The following is a 9,913-nucleotide window of genomic DNA, read 5'->3' on the forward strand; positions in this document are numbered from 1 at the left end:
CTGACTGACGATCTTGTCTTGTTTACATCGTATTAGTGGTCACACCACGGCAGTAATTAAATCCATGCCATTACAAATAGCACGACGGTAGTTAATAACCATCGTGGTGTGATAATTAATACGACATAAACAATAAAACATCGTCGTCTTATTGCCATACAAAATGATCATGGGAGAGAGGGAATTGAACGGTTTTGTCTGTACCACCTCTATTTAAGATGACGGTTTTTCTTGTTGACGTCGTTTAAGTTCACATACGATGACGGTGGTTTACAACCGTAGTTCTAAATTAATAGAACAACGATTGTGTTTTCCTACCGACGTCTTCTTTTGAAAAGTACACCGTTCTTTTTAATGAACTGTCGTTGTTTCACTTGTAGGTTTAATTTCTGTCTAAACATGGTTTCGAAATCTCAAATTAAGGAGGCTCAAGTATCAAAAGGTCAAAGTAAGGACCTTGAAGTTTCAAAGGTTCAAATGAATGAAGCCAATCTGTTCAAAGCAATCCTGTGAAGAAGATGAGATTTACCACAACCTCCGAGAAAGAACCTAACCAGAACTTGTTCATTAAATTCTGGGTTTAGGTAGCCTAAAGACGACGGTATCTCCAATAACCGTGGTCTCTATTCTACATGAACAAGAACATTGTTCTTTAAAAAGCAATACAAATTTCTGGTTTTGGGTAGCGTACAGACGACAGTTTGGTCCAATAACTATCGTCTGAATTGCTGTAACACGACGATTATTTTGTAAATACCGTTGTCTGATTTTATTTTATTCTTTTCAATTTGTTCTCTACTATGTGAATATAGTGGTGTTTTATTGTTGGTTTTTTCACTTTATTATATATGTGATTTTATAGTGTGTGAGATGGATAAGTCATGGATGCATGCGGATAGAAGATCGAAGACATATGAGTTAGGGTGGAAGGATTTTTGAATTTTATTGTAGAAAATCTTGGAAATACAACTCATATTCATTAGTGGTGGGCGTGGTTCGGTTCTCACCTCAAATCGGAATTGAAACCGGTATTATTTAACCGGTCCGGTTTGGTCCGATTTAGGCAAAAAATATTTCAAAAACCGCCGGTTCGGTTATGACTGGTTCTAGTTTTGAACTGGATTTTTAATTTTTTAATTTTTTAACTTTTTCAAAAAAAAATTTATAAAAAAATTATAATAAAAAACTTATTTTTTTGGTTTAAAAATTAACAAATAATCCAATTCATACATTTATAAACTTTTTGAAGTTGAACTTGGAAAAATAGTGATTATAAAATTTAAAATATGGCATTAGATTTTTAAAATTTGTAAAAATAAAAAAATATATATATGACTGGTCTGGTGCGGTGGGGTGTAAAACTAGTACCATAACCGGTTAGAACCGTTCGGTCCAGTTTATTGACTTTTTTTGTCAATCGATTTTTTTCACTGGTTCGATATTCCGGTTTTCCGGTCCCGATGCCCACCCTTAATATTCATTGTCCATGTGTTAAATGTGGGAATATTCAATTGTTTGAGGTTGGAATTATAAGGGACCACTTATACTTTAATGGAATTGACCAAAGCTATAAGATTTGGACATGACACGGAGAACCTTGGGAATGGACTACTAATGCTAGTAGAAATATGGAAGAAGATGAGCAAAGTAGGTTCAGTTTTGTTTCTGAAGAATTAGGGATGGATGATAATGATTTAGGTGACATTGGATATGATCTTTATGAGTTTGCCAATGTGATTGGGGATGGAGATCAACCCTTGTACCCTGGGTGTAGTAACTACACAAAGTTGTTGGCTTTGGTGAAGTTATATAATTTGAAAGCAAAACATGAGTTGCGTGATGTTTGTTTTACAGAATTATTGATACTTCAAGGAGATTTGCTTCCAGAAGGAAATACACTACCTTCCTCTATGTACAAGGCAAAAAAGATTTTGTCTGCTTTGGGGATGAGTTATGAGAAAATCCACTCATGCCCCAATGACTGCATCTTGTACAGGAAGGATTATGAAGGTTCAACTAATTATCCTACTTGTGGTATCTCAAGGTGGAAGGAAGACAAAGATTCAATTTTGAATGAAGGTGTGCCAGCGAAGGTGGTGTGGTATTTTCCTCTAATTCCAAGGTTTAAAAGGATGTTTCAATCACGTAAGACAACTAAGAGTTTGACTTGGCATGCTGATTGAAAATCAATTGACGGTCATATGTCTCATCCAGCGGATCCCCCGTCTTGGAAACTTGTTGACGATAAATGGCCTGAGTTTGGTAAAGAGCCGAGAAACTTGAGATTGGCTCTCTCATCTGATGGATTTAATCCCCACAGTTCTTTAAGTAGCAGATACAGTTGTTGGCCAGTTATCTTAGTTACATATAATCTCCTACCATGGCTATGCATGAAACGGAAGTTCATGATGTTGACCTTATTGATTTCTGATCCTAAACAACCTGAAAATGATATAAATGTCTACTTAGAGCCTTTGATTGATGATTTAAAATCTCTATGGGATGGGATTAGAGGAGTGTATGATGCATACATAGGAGAATACTTTACACTCAGAGGTGTATTACTGTGGACAATTAATGATTTTCCTGCCTATGGGAACTTATCTGGTTGTGCCGTTAAAGGATATAAGGCTTGTCCAATATGAGGTGATGATACACCTAGTTATAGGTTGAAAAATGGCCACAAAACTTGTTACACCGGGCATAAAAAATGGTTACCAATCAATCATCCATATCAGAGACAGCGTGCAGCTTTTTATGGGAAACCTGAATATGGCACACGTCCAGAGCGATTAACTGGAGAAGAAGTACTAGAAAAGGTTGAAGGTATTAATTACAAATGGGGCTCGAAAAATGGGGGAAGTGTTGGTGAGAATGATGGTTGCATTGTTGAGCGGTATATATCTGATGTTAATATAGTTGGAGAGTTTTGCACCGAGCATTTATCTTATGTTAGTATAGTTGGACTGCCATCAAGCCAGAAGATGGGAGTTTCAAAGCCATTATCAGGTTGCACAGTGAGCTTAGTTGATCGGGATCTGTTGAACTAGGCACATTTATATGTCTTGAAGAATACGGAGGAAGTCCTACTGTAAATCGAGTATTAGTTTTATTCTTTAAGTAGCCATTTTAAATATTATTCCTTATGTTTATCTTATATGTAAGGGACCGTAATGCTTGATTTTTTTGTGTCAAAGTAGGAAACATATGATGTTTATCAAGACCACTTATCCAAAATTTAGAAAGAGAACAAAGTGGCTGCAAGATAAACACAATAGCACTTTCATTCAATGGCTACACTTTAAGGTATATGTTATTGAATAACATATATAGAACTTTTAGTTTTCTTCTTTCTTTGTTAGATTGAATTAAGATATATGATTAATTTGCAGGTGGGGAAGAGAATAATGGCGTATCAGAAAATTTGAGGTGGCTAGCAGCTGGTCCAAGCATGGCAGTACCATCATATAGGAGCTATCTTATTAATGGTGTTAAATTTAACACCAAGTCACAAGATGATGTGCAAACTATCCAAAATAGTGGAGTTTATTTACTTGCACATACTATGCAAGTTGCTAGTGCCAATGATCAAAACCCTATTGTCTCAAATATAGGTTTCTATGGTGTCATTCAAGACAACGGTAGATTCCCGTCGTCTATTTCAATTTTTGTAGTAGTGATTATTAATTCCATGCTCACAAATCATTCATCCGACATAGTACCTTGCTATGCTCACAAATCATCATCCGATATAGTGCTTTCTAGTTGTGCAAGAGAAATTTCAAATATCTTTCATAAATATCGCATGTTGAAGTTGTGCTGGGAGTAACAAGAGACCATCACACACTTGATACTTGATTTAGTGTGTTTGGCATGTGGGAGTAACAAGATCCCACATGCCTCATATGCCAGTAGTGCATGTTTTTAGTGTGTTTTGCATGCACTAGCTACTTGCAATCCTTTATATCACATTGATATGATAACGTTTTTCATTCTGAATATATATTTTAAGAACCACTTTTTACCGAAAAAACGATTACATGATTGTGCAGTCTTGTCTGAATTTTATAATTCCTACTTTTTATACTATATGTTTGGATGACTTTTTTTCTGGACGAAACATCTTTTGGCTCTGCCCTTGTGAATGCTACGTGAGTGGACTGCGGGGGGCCTGTCTTCAAATCTCTATCAGCAGCTGTCATTTGTTTGATTTTGATTCAATTTGGGGTTTTTGTTTGATTTGGTTTAATCGGGTCCAGTCAACCAACTTAAGCTCTGATACCATGTTAAGATTTCAGAGGGACGGACTCTTGGCCCACCAGTAGCAATATCGATATTGTCCCCAACTTAACCATCTGTTTAGCAAGTGTGGGGTTTTATACAAAAGGTCTCGATATTATTAGGAGTGGAACCATTTATTATATGGGACTTTCTATTTTGTTAAGTTTCCGATGTGGGACTCGTGTATTCTTCAACAGTTACTACATACACAATCACTGACAGACCTATTAAGGCGCAAGGAGGTGCAGTTGCATCTCCCATCACGGAAAAAGCCATTGTAGATGCTGCATATTGTAGGGTCAGAATTAAGAGACTTTTTGACACAAACTATAACCCACTTGATTAGCCATTGGATAAAACCATTTTGAATGATAGTTATGTTAAAAATGTTCAGTATTTTTTTATATCGAAAATTTAGGACCTTACATGGATTTATAAAGAGTTAGGCTACTTCATTTATTGTCAATTAATTTTGGAGTAGAAACTCAAACTTTAGCCTACCCCACTACCTGTCCTTCATCCTTTTGGATTACTATCTGTTCTTAAACTTTAAACTAAATATCTGGATAATTATGACTTGAAAACTTAATAGTACTATTGGACCTTACATGGCTTTGCGTATTCCTCAATTCAAACTTTAGAGTGCAACAACCACATGTTTTGAGTATTTCTCCACTATCTCTGTCATTAAGCCAACAAACTGTTAACTATTAGCTTTGGATCAATTGTAAGAGTTCTTTTGGTTCCTCAATTTCTAGAAATTTCTATAATTTGATGCTTCTTAAACCTTCTTGGTGTGGTGCCATGGAGTTTGGTTCTTTTTTGGCTGCAATGGGAGTTGGGTGTTTTGCTTACTTTGATTGAAAAGTGATGATATATATTTAAAATGAATGAAAAGGGTTAGAAGAGAACTTAGATTAATATCTCTGAATATTTGAGTTCTTCCTGCTTCCAAATTTGGGAAAGAAGATGGATAGAGGAGAGAATATAATTATTATTGAAGGAGGAAAACATATTATATATAATATTACATATACATAATAATTAGATGAAACTTCACTTTGTCAATTTCTCTCTCCCACTTCAAAGTTCAATCAACAGTAACTTCCTTCTACGCATGCATAGCATATTAGCATATACGTACGGCCCCTTCTAGTATTATTTACTCAAGGATTAATTGTAGCAATGGTCCTTGGAATTATACCCATAATTACATTTTGGTTACTCAATTTTAAAAATAGCTACAGAGGTCCCCAATTATGTATGGTGTTGAATTACTAGTCCCTTTCGTCAAGTCTGTCTATTTTTCCGTTAAATCCATGGGTAAACTTGGAAATTCATTCTAAATATTTATAAAAATGAAATAACAAAAAAAAAAAAAAGGGTTATTTGTAGCAATGGTCCCTCAACTATACTCGGAGTTACGTTTTGGTCACTCAACTCCAAAAATAGTTACAAAGAGGTCACTCAATTAGGTGTTGTGTTGTACCATTAGTCCTTACCGTCAAGTCTCTCTAATGGTAGGGACTAATGGTGCAACACAACACCTAATTGAGTGACCTCTGTAACTATTTTTGGAGTTGAGTGACCAAAATGTAACTCCGAGTATAATTGAGGGACCATTGCTACAAATAACCCTTTACTTAAATAATTGGGATGTGGATTGTGTCGGGTCGGCAACGACTATATAAGCAGATCCCCAGTATAGAAGACTTAAAATAAGAGCCATCGGTGTTCTTGAGCTACACATATAAACATACACACTTAGATAAATGAGTTTGAATAATGATAAAGTTAGTGCTACTAGCCATGAGCTTCTTCAAGCTCAAGCTCATGTGTGGAATCATATCTTCCAGTTCATAAACTCCATGTCATTAAAGTGTGCAGTTCAATTAGGCATCCCAGATGTGATTCACAACCATGGCCAACCCATATCCCTTTCCAATCTCATTTCCGGCCTCAATGTCCACCCGTCGAAAGCTCATTTCATCGCACGCCTCATGCGAATACTCGTCCACTCCAATTTTTTTGCACAAGACCAGCAAGTTCAGCTACCACTTCTTCCAAACAATAATAACAACAATGAGAATATTGTTCATCAGGATCTTGATGATGAAGCGGAGGAAAAAGCTGTTGTGGTGTATAGCCTAACACCAGCTTCCAGGCTTCTCCTCAAGGAAGCTCCATTAAGCACCACACAATTTTTACTTATGATTCTTGATCCAGTAGTGACAGATCCATTTCATCTAATGGGCACTTAGTGCCAGATGAACAATCATGGAAATCATGATCATCCAGCTTCCCCATTTGAGATGGCACATGGAAGGCCTTTTTGGGGTTTGGCTGCTCAGCAACCAAAGTTTGGTAGCTTGTTTAATGAAGCAATGGAGGCTGACTCTCAGCTGATAGCAAGGGCAGTAGTTGAAGAGTGTGAAGGAGTTTTTGATGGTTTGAATTCCTTGGTTGATGTTGGAGGTGGCACAGGAACCATGGCCAAGGCCTTCCCCAACATTAATTGCAACCACATGTTGTCGCAAACTTGCAAGGGACTCACAATCTGGATTTTGTTGGAGGAGACATGTTTGAGAAGATAGTAAACACAATTATTTCTCTCATTTTTATTATTCCTTAATTTCCTAATTAATTATTACCTTCTTGTTAGTAAACACATCTCACCCTTACCTTTGCAAAATTTTCTAAACTTGTCCTTGTTTTGCTTGGCTTTCAATTCGAGTTGTGTATTTAAGGATTTTATGGAGTTTAATAATAAAACTCAAAATGAAAAGACAATCTTGTTGAAGAATGTAAAGTAACACATTAGAAACTTGGACTATGTTGGTGGTTAATTTGGGGGTAATATCAATGTTTCTAATAGTGGTCTGCGGGTCCGTCCCCCTGAAATTTTAACAAATCTTACTATTCATAAATGAATAGTAACGGTGACATGTCAATCGGTGCATGCACAAAGTATATTAAAAGCAGGTACCATACACTAATTCTATGCACTGATGTGGTTATGAGTACAAATTCAAGGCTTACGTTAAAGTAAGTAACCATTAATTAATGTATGGCTTCAATGATCAGTGGATTCTGCATGATTGGAGTGATGAGGAAAGCGTGAAGATATTAAAGAAGAGTAGAGAAGCAATTCTTAGCAAAAATGAAGGAGGAAAGGTTATCATCCTGGACATAAATGTGTCTGCAGATAATACGAAGATGGATAAAAAATCAATTGAAACTCAGCTCATGTGGGATATGTTGATGATGGTCGACCTCAGTGGCAAAGAGCGTAGTGAAGCAGAGTGGGAAAAGCTCTTTCTGACTGCTGGATTCTCTCACTATAAGATTACACATACATTGGGCCTAAGGTCTCTTATCGAAGTTTACCCCTGAAAAAAAGCATCACTCTTTTAATTGTATGTTAAATTTGGATGTGTATATGCATATATTATCTAAGTTTGGATGTTTCCTTCTTCTCTGTAATCTTTAAAGTTTATAATTTAGTTCTTAAGAAATAAAAATGGTACGCAGTACCTCTCAGTCTAATAGTGTTTCTTAATGACGTGGAAGAAGTTTTAAAACTCATCACCTCATTAGTAAAATTTAAAAAAATAATAATTTGATGCCCCAAAAAGAAAAAGGAGAAGCCCAAATGTATGATGGACCAATAAGACATACGGCCATGAATGAGAAACAGATTTCATACTAATTCCAATTAATTTTTGAGAGTTAATTTAAAAATAAATAGTTAACAAACAATTGAAGCGTGGTTTCCTACGAATTTTCAAAGTTTGAAAAGGACCACAGTCCACGTTTAGCACTTGAGAAAACAAAAGCAGCCTTGTGCAAGTTGTTAATAGAATAAACAATGGGTAACAAACAACAAACATCTACAAGCAAAAACACATGTTTCCAAGAAAACCAATTGTTTATACCATATTCGACTGATCAATGAATGACACATAGAATAAGGGACTAATAAGGAGATCTCACAAACTTGACGATCTATTACGTCCCACAAAGTACTATCGACAGGCGGCAACCCAGTCTGTCGATCGCAGCCAAAGATTGTGCTTCAGAGTAATTTCTCACAAAGACACTTGGTGCCTCCTCAAACAAGGCTAACAATCCCACATCAAAATATCACTCAAGATGCACACCGCTCAAAGTCTATATGTTAGAGTTACTCTCCCAAATTCTTGGACTCTCATAGTGACTTGCTTTTATGGTCACCCTGATCATACCTAGCATCATCATTCGTGGGAACTTATGTGGAGATTAAGTAGGGTGGGTCATGGTCCTTGACTTTGCTGTGGAGATTTTAATGAGATTATGGAGTATCACGAAAAGAGTGGGGATCGCATTTGACGCGATGCTCTCATGGAGGATTTTAAAAATGCTATTTTCGATTGTTGCTTAAGTCAGTTTGAGTTCACAGGGTATAAGTTTACGTGGAATAACAATAGGAAGGATGCAGCTAATGTGCAGGCTATTGGCGAGATCCCAATTCTATTAGGAGATTTATTTCCTGTTCTATTAGGATTTTATTTCTTTCTTTTTTATACAAATTTTGTGTAATTAAGAGTTTATTTGTTTCCTTGTATAACCCTATTAGGGTTTACACACTTGTATTATAATTACCTCCTTTTGGAGATTGAAAATATATTAGAAGATATTATACTCCATATTGTTTGACTTGGTATCAGAGCCAACTTTCTGGTGACATCTGTGTTGTGCCCACCTTATACTAGCCCTATATTTTTCTCTACCTGTGCCTGTGTGTCGTCCTGGGTTTGTGTATTGTGTTGTAGTATCCGCACCTCTATTGTGTTTGTGTCATTCCTGTCTTCGTGCATCCGTTGTATTTGTGTCTCTGCTGTGTTCCATTGTGTACTCGGCCGTGATCTGTTGAATATCTGCTGCAATTGTTCGGGCCTAAAATTATGCGAAGCCCAGCCCATATTTAAAACCCACAAAACATGAGCACAGCTTGGGCTTGATATTTTAAAGAAACTAAAGAGCAGCCCAAAATGGAGAAAGCCCAGAATTTATCAAACCCATGATAAATAAACCGTCTCGAGCCTTGAAGATAGGGAGGGCATCCCAATCAACATTAGAGGCCCAATCAAATTGGCAGAGGTTTAGAAGAGCACAAAGAATAAATAAATCGATGAAATTGCCAAATTAAAATTGGTAAATTCATCACCAAGCAGATCAAACCTTTAAAGAGATTGGATTAAAAGTTGTTCACCAGTTTCGTGGTTGTTCCTGTAATGATAGGGTGAAGTTCCCCATTGCCTTGAAAACCATTGCCTGGTTAACAAGTCAACTTTCTTTAGTGTGCGAGTGCGCCACTGCTAGTTATGAAAAATCCTAGCAGACTTCGAAAACAAATAACTTTCGCCCCAAGTTGCTGATTTCTAAACAAGCGAGTGTGAATTTGGGTGAGGAATATCTCCCAAGTAAGTTCTTTTCTTGCCTCAGACTGGTGAGGACTTCACAATTTTTCACAGTGCAATATTGGTAGTTCTGGCCATAATAAATAGTAAGAAAATGGGCTGTTTTCAGGCAGAACTGACTTTTACAAAACTCGTAATGGAAAAACCAACTCTAGAAAGACAAAAAGAAGGCT

General features: G+C 36.5%; 1 pseudogene; it reads left to right on the forward strand.

Annotated features, from left to right (window-relative positions):
- The first annotated feature begins 6,053 nt into the window (after positions 1-6,053).
- LOC117621502 lies at positions 6,054-7,674 on the forward strand (annotated as a pseudogene).
- Positions 7,675-9,913: the final 2,239 nt, after the last annotated feature.

Source organism: Prunus dulcis, chromosome 3 (genome assembly GCF_902201215.1).
Source record: "Prunus dulcis chromosome 3, ALMONDv2, whole genome shotgun sequence".
NCBI lineage: Eukaryota > Viridiplantae > Streptophyta > Magnoliopsida > Rosales > Rosaceae > Prunus > Prunus dulcis.